Raw genomic sequence first — 11,585 nt, forward strand, 5'->3', positions numbered from 1 at the left:
GTGGTAATCTTTGTGGAGAGGTCAGCCAGTCTTTCACTTTTTGTGTTTGTATTTAAGCTCAGGATTTACCGTTTTAGACACCTGGCCTTTTCTTGCACTCAACACTTCAAAAGTTTACGTTGTATCTAATGATCTGTTCCCCCGGGGAAAGAGAATGCACAGTGCACCGCTTGAAGAGAAACTTCTGGACTGAACTGGCCTGCCTTTCATTTCTTAAATGAGTGGTCATAAACATTGATCTATTAAGTTGTTACTCATAACTGCAGAAAACCTACATAAAATCCCCACTTCCTTTCCCCCCTCAGCTTAAAGGGAAAAAAGTTCAAGTAGCATTTGATTGAGTTAATGAAAGCAAATATTTTGAAATAATCACAATTCCTTATCATTCATTTTCATTTGTAGTTACCTGGAAATATGTGATTTATGGAGCTTTTTCTTCTGTGCTCCAAGAAGGCACCCTGCAGCTATTTGTCAGCTATCTGTGAAATAGCTATGTTATTGATATTTTCATTGTCAGAAACTGTCTGACTAAAGGAATGAATCTGAGGAGGGCAGATCAGAGCATAGCCTATGTGCTTCTGTATATGCAGTGGAAAGCATATGCATATAAAGTACAAAAGGTTCTTGCCTGTCTGCAGTGTGCGCTTTTCCTATGATTAAAGCCAATAAAGTAATATGCTGCTGTTGAGCTTGTATATAAAAGCTTGTCCGAACATGTATCCACTACCATAACTTACTTTGTGATATTTTCTTCTAAGTAAATATTTGTGCAATAATGTCAGCTGAGTCATTAATTTTGAGTCTGTAAGAGAATTTGTCTGAGAAAATGACAAAACTGGCACAAAAGGAGCACTTAAAACTCATGGGAAGAGATATTAATATCCTGACATGGAGAAAATCCATTGAATTAAAACTGAATGCAAGGTTGCTAGGTAGCCATGTGCTGTGCATGTGTCAATTCACCACCTGCAGACAAAGGCCCAGATTCATTCTAACCTCTACAATGTTTTGTTCTTAATCTTGAAAAAATGGGCTATACTTATTCAGTATTTACATGCTGTTAGAAGTACGGCAGATACATAAGTTAATGAAACTGATGTTCAGAATGGGAAACCGTGATATTTTCTTAGTTGTTTTTCAAAAATAAGCAGGAAATGCAGTTAGATTTGACCTGGGCCTAAGGGGGCATTCAGGTGAATGACTATGACTCCATTGTTCTGAACCTTGAGCTCTGATTTAAGTAATTAATTCTAATTTACTTATTAAATCTTCTTGTTACACATTAAGACAAGTTCAGCAATTACTGAAATCCACAAATACTACTGTGTCAGATCAAAAATAAAATGCGATGTTAGGTTAAACTGGTAGTTTCAGGTAGTTCAGGTAGGGGGGCCATTACAGTTGTATTGAAGCCCCCCTGCTCTGTTTGTTAGCCATCTTACAGGCTGTCCTAGTACCTAGTAGGGGGCATAAATATTAATATGGACTCATGTGGCCTCAATGCATGCATTTTACAATTCACTGTCATTGAACAGCACAGTGTGTTATGTCAGAGGAGATTGGGAAAGAGTTAAAGTACGGACAGTTTAACTAGACAATAAAGATAAAGTCAATGCAAATGATATTACAGAAATATATTATAAACCTTTGTAAAAGACTAATAACTGTTTGCTGTCTATGATAGCTGTCTGGTTTACTAGCTGGCTTGTTGTTAGCTGGAGATCATTTACAGATATGTAATTGTTACTTCTGTAAAGGACTGATATGGTAGATGTCCAAGTAGTGGTGCTTCCAAGTGATGATATACAATACTATTGCGCTATGCAGTGAACTAGGACTGATCTGTGTGTGGATGATTTTGGACTTAGCCATGGAATGTTGGAACTAAATATTAACTGGAGCTAATATTTGTGAACGATGGATGATCCATGAGGAAGAGATAAATGTTATTAAAAAAATGACCCAATTTTTGCCTGTTTGTCAGACTAATACAGACACAAACTGAATGCTTTGAAGCACTACAGTACACAGAAAACAGGATGAAACTCATGTAAATGCAGGGCCCTTAATCTCTCCACCGTCATCCTGTGACACATATTGGAGCAGATGAACCCTGTCCCTAAGGAAACCAATGTTTGTCTCGTGTCCATTTCCTGTCTTTCAGTGATGAGTGCCTCACAGTTTAGCCTCTCCCTGTGTGACGCCTTTCAACTTTCAAGTGAAACAGCAAAAAAGAGATTTTTCATTTTTATGCCTTTTTCTGCTACCAGATGGCAATGGTTCTGCAGGTTGTTTGAGTTTATTGTTTAAATTGTAGCTGCTGTAGGAACATCAAAGAACACTTAGTGAAGAGAACCAAATAAGAAGTGATTTAAGTTTACAGTAGCTAAGGAAGAGTTGGGCCCAGAAGCAGACGGGTCCTGCGTGAGTGGACCTCTTTAATTCTCCTCATTCTTTCTCTTTTATGGCAAATTGATTATTGACAAGGGCATGGGAACAACAGAATTATTTGCACATTTCGAACCACGTTTCAAACAATAAAGCCTCTCCTTTTCGTTTAATTGACTACCATTGTTAAGCATGCCACCTTTAATAAAAGCTGAGTGCTTTCAATGTGACGTGCAAGTAAACAAGTAAATACTAGTTCGGGGTGCAAAGTATTGAAAATATGGGGTTTTAGGGCTGCCCTTGTATTCCAGAACATGTTTTTTCTCCAAGACTAAGCTCAACTTGACTTTTAAAAGGGGAGCCAGATGTCTGAGTGAGGGTGTGGAACAGACTTTAAAATGTTCAAAAAATCTATTTGGCTGAAAGTAAAAAACTTTGTAAATAATAATTATGGGTAAAAACGTTAGTCGTGACATCCATGTGAAAACATTCATTCCTTAACAATGAGCAGTGGTTCCAAGTATTATTTGGGTGTGGTGACTGTACATGATTAATGCTCAGTACAGTTTTCCAGAGTCATCATCTGATTATCTGGTATTTCACAAGAAAACATAACAAAAACAGTAACCCCCCCCCCCCCCCCAAAAAATGAATGAAAAATGGAACATGTGATATTTAAATGATTTATATTCCATACTTGTCCTAACAGTTCTTTAATTCTGTCCCATACAATTTAAAATTTAAAATTCATGATGCTGTTGTGTTACTCCCAGTTTTAGCTAAATTCACAATGTGCTGAAATGCATTCCTGGAAGGAGACATTGTCCTGTCCAATCCTTTGCTGTTTAATAACTGGCCCCCTTGCACTGACAACTACCAATGAGACTGCTCTTTCATTTCAATAATGGATTATGTTTAAGGTCAGGCTATTTTTGGGTACTGCATATCTAGTTGCTCTTTGAGTGTTTGGGTTAAGCTTTTGCTTTCTGAATTCCATGATAATTGGTCTACACTGGGGATGGAGCCTGTGAACATCAGTCTATATATAAACGTACTGTAGCACACGTCAGATCTGTTTATCTGTCCCTCGTAGGGCAATACATATCCATCTTTTTCAGCGGGAACAAAGAAACAGGACACCGTACGCATCATGAAAAATGAAAAGAAACAAACATGGTGAGGAAAGCGATGTTTACTAGTTGTGAAAGTGGAAAGTATTCACGTGAAAGATGCTTCAAAGGCACTGTGGTGAAATGTGCCGTGTGTGTTTCTCACAAAATCTCCCCATTTGTTTGTCCGAAGCCCTCTGTGGTTACGCGATGGGTTTCATCTGAAGAAAGACAGAATAACGCAACGGCCGCTTCTGTTTACAACAGCTCGATCCCGCCCTTGATTTAAGGAACCTGTTTTGTGCTCTCTGATGTTCAAACGCATTTCAGCTGGTTTAAGGCAGAAAGGTCAGCTTATGTTCTGAAGCATTAATACAAATAAAATGACTGAGCATCTTAGATTAAAGTCCTGTGTGAGATACATCCCTACACTCCTGAGAAATTGTCAATGCTTGTCCAGAAAGGAAATTTTGGACGTGTTTTGTACGGGAGCACAGTGGTAATGAGAGCTTTCTCATGAAAAATTAAATCTTAATGGTCCGTGTTTTCTTCTTAAATTTGTTATGTATTGACCACCTTTGAACACCTCATGGTAACTATTCCCTCTGAGAGGCAGTAAAGGAAAGTAGTAGCAGTAGTATTGAAGGAAATTGAAGATGTGCTTACCTTGAGGTGGAAGGACTCAGTGCTGAGGTTTGTTTTAAATGGCAGCCCTAAATGAGCTGGCTTAATTCTGTGGAGCTGGTTACTCTCTCTAAAGTGCAGTGGTGCCTGGGAGAGCATCTTGTGGACTAATGAAACCTGTTCTTTGAAGATGCTCTTCCTGAACCCACACAGAAGTATGTGTTAATGCAACAAAAGGTGACAGGTTGTAACAGCTTACCAATGAGAGTGAAGTGTGAAAAGCCAATTAGGGCCCCTTGTGTCCCCTGCATTCTGACCCACTCGTCACCAGGGTTATCAAGAGGAATGCAACTCTGGAATCTTTTACCAGGAGTTTTTGACCACTTCCTGGAGAATGCAGTTAACCTCACAAACCTGACAACAATACAATAGTGAGTTCGGAGGAAAAGAAAGGGGTGGGCGTCATCACTGATCTTTTTATGGTGCTGCCATTTTTAAGATGAGGCCTGAATTCTTACTGCATCTAAAGAAGCTTACAATGGTTAAGTTGTATGGAGACCACTTGAAGAGAAAATACTGGCATTTTCCTTTTTCATCTAGTTTGTCTCATGACTGTGAAAATCCAATAGCTCCCATGTAAGCAACTGTGATACAAAGGGAAGAACAGAACCTGTTTAATCTCCGTTGATTTACTGACATTCTTACATACAGTGAGGAATTTTATGCTGTCATGAAAAATACTGTTGTTTTAAATATTGAATATAGCCTTATAGTTGATCCTGACTGTGGACATACAGTGAGAAATGTCTGTAATGGAGACCTCCATTGTGAAAATTTTGACTGAATAATTTATGTCATTTTCCAAAAAACTTTCAAAACCATCTAAACAGAGTCAGATTACATTTCATTTAGTACTATTTGTCAAGTATCAGAGACTTGGGTTAGATTCCATGTCTAACAAGCTCTTGTTTTCTCTGCGATGGTCTAATGAGAAGGAGTGACAGGGAAGAAAAAGGTGTCTGTCTGATCATGTGGCTATTTCCCTTTTCTTATATAGCCTAGTTCTTTCGCACTGTACTTACGCACACTCACACATGACCATCTTACACCCCGGTTTGTGTGTGCTCTTTCCGTTTTACGCCTTTGTAGTTTTGTAACTCTATATGCTTGGTTTCTTTGTCCTGCTGTTCCTGCCAGCCCAGGGGCTGCAGATGGAATTTTAGCTCTACAGCTAAATATGGTGCAAGACTGCTGAAGCCTTCTGCTGAAATGTTGACAAATGTACATTGTTCCTGTCAAATAAATAGCCTACTCCAAATAAAGAAATGAAAGAATAAATGATATAGCAATGCAAAATAACGATATTTTTACTGGATTAGGTTTTGACCCACTGGTGGGAATAGGGCCTCTCTGTTTTGCAAACATGATTTGACGAGTCTCCTAAAAGGAAACAAACATTTGTTTTACTTGGAATTATGCTTGTTTCTTTCTTTCTTTCTTTTTTTTTTACCTTTTCCCTTGACTGCAAAATAGGCAGAAATTTCATTTTATCTGATAACGGTGTCACAAGAAGTGGCTAAATTTAAAACAGATCTAAAGTAAGTTGGTTGTAATTGGGCTTAGTCAAAAAATATGAGCACACTTTCATTCCCAGTGACTTGGGAATTTATAGATCCTAGATAATATGCAGACAGCTGTTGGGGATCATTGTCTTAGCTGCTGTTACTAAAATCAAATATCTGCTGATGTATTTGAAAAACAGTGCCTTTCTTGAATAAGCATGTGGGTGCTTTAGTGGTATTAAAAATGAGAGGGATCTTAAAATAACCAGCAAAATTCTAATCCTGGGCAGCTTTGTACTGTTTAGGAACTGCTCAACTAAATTGGTTTGGTTGTTCATAGATTTGTGTTGGACAACTTTTATAAGCCTCTACAAAGCCATGCCAGCTGAGCTTCTAGTGTTGTTTTTTCTATCTGTATGTGTGTGTGTGCATAAGTGTGCATGTGTGTGGGTGTGTATACGTGTTTGTGTATGTTTTGCATGTGTGTGGGAATGTGCGTACATGTTTACCTGCCTGTGTGTGTGTGTGTGTGTGGGTTATGTGTGCGTGTGAGTGTGCCTGTGTGTGTGCGTGCATGTGTGTTGATCTTGTAAAGTGCAGACACTAAAGAGGGCACGTCAGGGCTTTATGTGACTCCAGTGGTCAGAGCCTTGATAAACAGCGGCGTCTGGGGGATTTTCTGTTGGGGTTTCTGTAGGATCGCTTGGCACCAAACCAACCCAAACCTCTTTCACCAGCTAATATCACAATGCATTCAGACGCATAACAAACAAATAACAGGGTCTTCATGAATATTAAGCAGAAACGAGGGCTCTTGTATATAACAGAAAATCATAATTTGAATTAAGTGTAGTCATAGATTTCAAGTTTTGACATAGAAAACCCAGCATTTTCTCTATGGACTGCTGTTCTCTTTCAGTCAGGTAGAAGTATTTCATAGCTTATGTTTCACTCATGATGTACACTGGCTCAGTGACATTCTCTACAGTAAATGCATTATGCCACATGCTACTTCTCCACAAGTTTGTCTCTTTTTGACAAGAGTTTCAGTTAATATCATTAAATAATAATGGTAATGTGAACAAAAATGACAGGATAAATCAGTCATTCTGGGATGAAATAAAGAAAACCTTTTAGTTGGAAATGTTTCTGGAGCTTCTGTAAGTTCAACATTAATCTGAGCACCAAAATTGTCTGGGCAAGAATGAGGAGAATATTTATGGACAAGGTACACAATCCATGTACAGGTAGCTGAGATTCTGGTTGGAATTTGTGGCCTTGACCTTTCACAGTATGGCATGAGAATCAATAGTAGTTCAGTGAGAACAGCACAACATTTGTCTGAAGTCAATTCACAGACAGTTGAGGTTACTGATACCAGAAACAACACGAACCTACCAGATGTTTCTGTGAACTTGACCTTTGATGTTGCAAATTGCTGATTTTGCAATAAAGTTATGAAGAACAGACATGATAATTTTGTGTCAATTCTATACAAAAAAGTACAAAAATTCAATTTTTTTGTGGTGAGACTGTATAAGGATAGAGGGACAACCTAAAAACGCTTGTTTTGACTTTTTAGGGTGAGCATAAAAATCAATCTAATTAGATAAATGAGAACTCAGGCTTAATGATCCCCTTTTGTGGTGAAGCTGTCATGAGAACTGAGGAAATGCATAATAAGTGTAAGGAGCTGTTTTAAAATTTCACTCCAGTTGTAAACTTAGGACAAAGTTGGACAGGGACATCACAACCAGAAGGTCCTCCAAGAAAAGAACCCTCTTTGCCATTGACATCCAGACGGGAGAGTCTTTGAGACGTGAGGGAGTTATACCTTTTTCAACACATTTTGTAGCTATTAGCCACTTGCGTGTTTCGCATACAGTTGGGAAATGCTGCCCGTGTGTGTCATGTGTAACAGTTCCAGAATGATTTACTATAACTCGAGGCCTTTTGACCAACCCCTCAGTATTTTTTTTTTCTGAAGCCCAAAACCTCATTGAATCTGCTCAGGAACGATTTTGAATAATCACAGCCTACTCAGTGATAAAGGGCGTTCCTGCCTCCCTGTGCTTCCATTATGGGAAAGCTTTAATGCGTTACACATGCATCCACTCTTTTCCATACATTTGACTTAATATTGCCGCGTAGCACGTCAGGGCCATGAAACTGCTGTCATGTTTGAATTATCATGCTGCTATACAGTAAGCACGTAACACTGGTACCTGAGTGTATTTCTGCCATGAGATCAGAGCCAAATAAAATCCCTAGTGCTTCACCATCCATCTGTAATAATCTGAAAAATGCTGCTTTTTTACAGTACATGAAGTGATGTTTAGATTCACGTTACCAAGCTGATAAGTTGGGCGACCTTCTGTTTTTACTCCATTATGCACTGTAGTAATTTATGATTTTATTCATTCATTTGTCATGAAAGACTTTGTTTGGATTGATGTTGCCGTTTAAAGGAATACTGGAAAAAAACCCTCAAGATATATTTCCATCTGTTTAATACAGTAGTAATCAGAAAAAGATCACTGTCCACTATTTCTATTCTGTATAAACGTATATTGTATATGTTATATATGGGATCAATTTGTGGTATATAGCAAGAATAAAGCAAGGTTCTAGCACAGGCAGAGCTCACTGGGGTGTCCATTGTACATGTGCTGTTTGTGCTGCAGCTGGTTTAGTGGAGCCTGGGAGAGTTCCTTGGTGGCCTACTACCTCCATCTCAATGGACTATCCATCTCCCTCAGTGCAAGCTGTCGCACAAAGAGCAAATTGCAGTGAAGCCAGAGTTCTAGTATCATTTCAGGCATTCCCTGTCATTTAAAAAAAAAAATGAACTGACATGTCCACATTTCAGTATGTCTCACAGATGTTTTGCGAGATGTGCCATTTGCTGTTTAAATGAAAAGCAGAGAGCAGGATTTCCTTGTTTTCAGAACTGGCATGCCATTTCTCAGATGGATGTAATGGGATGTACGAAGAGGAAGCAATTTTACCGATCTCATCGGGATTATATTGGGCCGTTAATGATAATTTACACGAAAGACCAATCGCTTTTGGAATGGGAGCCCTTCCTCTTGCTTGTGCGGGTCTTCCTTTAATGCATAATCGCTTCCAGGAGGCTTGTTTTGGAAGATTATCTGACACTGAAGATCTTCTTTTTTTTCCTGCGAAAGGCTTCCTTTGCACGGACATCCTTGGCTGTCGTCACCGTGACAGCAGTGCGTCTTCTTTTGTGAGCACAAGTGCTTCCAGATGAGAGCCGGGGGAGCCCCGCTCAGCAACTGTTTTACAGGTTGTTATTTTGCTAACCTGTTGCGTGTCAGGCTAACATGCTAATAAAATTTCAAGGCCATGTTTTACTTTTCCACAAAAAAGGTCTCACTTCAAGGGTTTAGGCAGATTACAAACAGCAGGACTTTAAGCATGTAAGCAGGTTATGCTACACAAAGTACATTACACAACCTGTATCAGATCGTTGTAGAGTAAATGATGCAATTAATGAATTTGGCATGAAGGCCCTACAGTTGCTCTGCTTCTCCCATGGTCCCGTCTGTCGCCTGCACAGCAGACTGCCCATGACCCATTCCCACGGGGGTGTCCTGTTTCAGCTCAGCATCCACAGCTATGCAGGTCATATGGTTTCTATGCAGTTCCATCTCCAAGCTGTGAATAAATTTACGAGTTGTATGGGTTGTTGCATGTACTGTAGGCCTAAGTATTAAATAAAAGTGTGTGTATGTGTGTGTGGGGGTGGCGGGGGAGGCATTCAAATTCAGTAAAGGAGACCAAAAAAGTCAGGAGGCATTCAAATGAACTTCAGGTCATCACAAGTTTAGTATGCTCTGAACGTGATATTCAGTAATATTTCCTTATACATTTTTAAACATCAATTTCAGTGCATGCTGAATCCATGACACCAAAGATTTCAGTTTCCCTTACTCTGCTTTCCTTTACATTCCTTCCAAATGCATGTAGTGAGACCTTGGCTTCAAGGCTGTTCTCTGCACTTAAGTGATGACTTAATCAATCAAGCCTTAACCTACACAGTAAGTGAGTCCTGGGCTGACTCTTTGACACTTTGAGATTACATGTATAGCATAATTATAATGCAACAATGTGACTATAAAGCCTTTCCATAACAATGTTTATTAACTAACCAATGTTGAATGTAACCTGCATATTTGCAGTTCTTTAGTGAAATATAAACCTTTGTGTATGCTTCCTAATATGGCAAGATGCAGGCTGCAAATTTACATTCCTTGAGTATATTCACAGGATGCCACATATAACAATGTACTGGGGTTTGATTAATGAGCCTGTACAGGTCTGTAACAAATACAACCAAGAGTACATTCAGTCAACTTGCTTTATTATGTTCAGGATTTGCACCAATCTTTCATCGTATTACATGTAAAAATATAAAAGATCGTAACATTCATACAATAATTATTCAAAGAAGCATTTTCAAACACGTTGAAAAAGAAGTTGAAATATTAACGAACAGTAAAAATAGAAAACACACACAAAAAAATCGATCCCCTTTTTGTTCTCCATAGAATATTGTATTCTTTTGGCGCTCATTAAATCTCTTGTGCACGCTGCAGACTTCAGGTGTGCCACATCAGGGCGGTGCAGCCTTTACAGCTTTCATTAACGATACCCTCCGGCGGATCGGACAGCCCTCCTCCCTCATCCGAGCCAGAAGAGTCACGCTTAATCACTACCTGGAGCCGCAGCGCTTATGGGGAGCCATAAACCCCTTGATTGGGCCTTGTTATGACTACAAATTTGTTTTTGCAGTACATCTGCCTTTTGTCACATCTAACCTCTTAAGAGTATGAACTCGGCTGAATTGCTTAATGCTTATGTTCTAAGAGGCTTGTGTTTTAGCTGACTTCACTTGATTTTTTTTTTTTATTAGTCTTAGAATGTCCTGATTTTTTTTTTTATCAGGATTTATAGATTGCATGCCACTGATAGGGGCCATGTAATTAAACAATCAGCCTTCAATTATATTCAGCAGTATTAGTAATATATTTTAATATACAGTACTCTATGTTGGAGACAAAAACATTTATTGCAATCTGAGAAGATGACAGTAGAAATCTGTATGTCACAGAACAGAGGATTGTAGATGAGAGGAGTGTGGATGCACATGATGTTGGCAGTCATTCATTCTCTATTAATACAATTATGAGTTGAATTACACAAGTCATATGAATCTGTTGAAAATCAACCATTGCACAAAATAAAAGCCATCCTCCCCTGCCTAATGAATCACTAGTGTGTTAAAGAAGCATTATTATTCTTGCATCAATAGACCATCAGTAATTCAGCTTTGATTCAGTCTATTAACGTGGGTAGGAAAGTGAGAGATAACTGAATACCATGCATAAAGACATTTGTTTCTGATGCTCTCTCTTATTGTCTATGGTACATGTGGCTTGTAACGTCATTAAGAACCTTCCTGGGTTGGAAAAGAATGAGCCAGAAGAGACTCAAACTGCAGATGGTTAATTTGCGTCTCCAGGCAGAGGGAAAACAGCCTCAAAATCATAATGGAGCTCCTAATTAACATGGAGCTTTTTCGCCAAGGAAAGGTAGGTTTGTACAAATCATATCCATGACAATGAAAACAGAAATATAAACACCATACTTCACTTTATTTTACCACCACACCCACAGCAGTTCTGATTGTTGAGACAATAACGAGAGAGAATGTATGAAATGCCAAATGAATAGACTTGTTTTACTTTTGGTAATCAGAGTCAAGCAGAAGCAAAAGATCCTTTTCCCTTTATAAACAACTGACATTGTTTGAAATGATTTACAGGTAATCAACACTTTCATCATAGATTTCCTGTAATTACAATGAATTTTAGCCACC

Source organism: Megalops cyprinoides, chromosome 13 (assembly GCF_013368585.1).
Source record: "Megalops cyprinoides isolate fMegCyp1 chromosome 13, fMegCyp1.pri, whole genome shotgun sequence".
Classification (NCBI taxonomy): Eukaryota; Metazoa; Chordata; class Actinopteri; order Elopiformes; family Megalopidae; genus Megalops; species Megalops cyprinoides.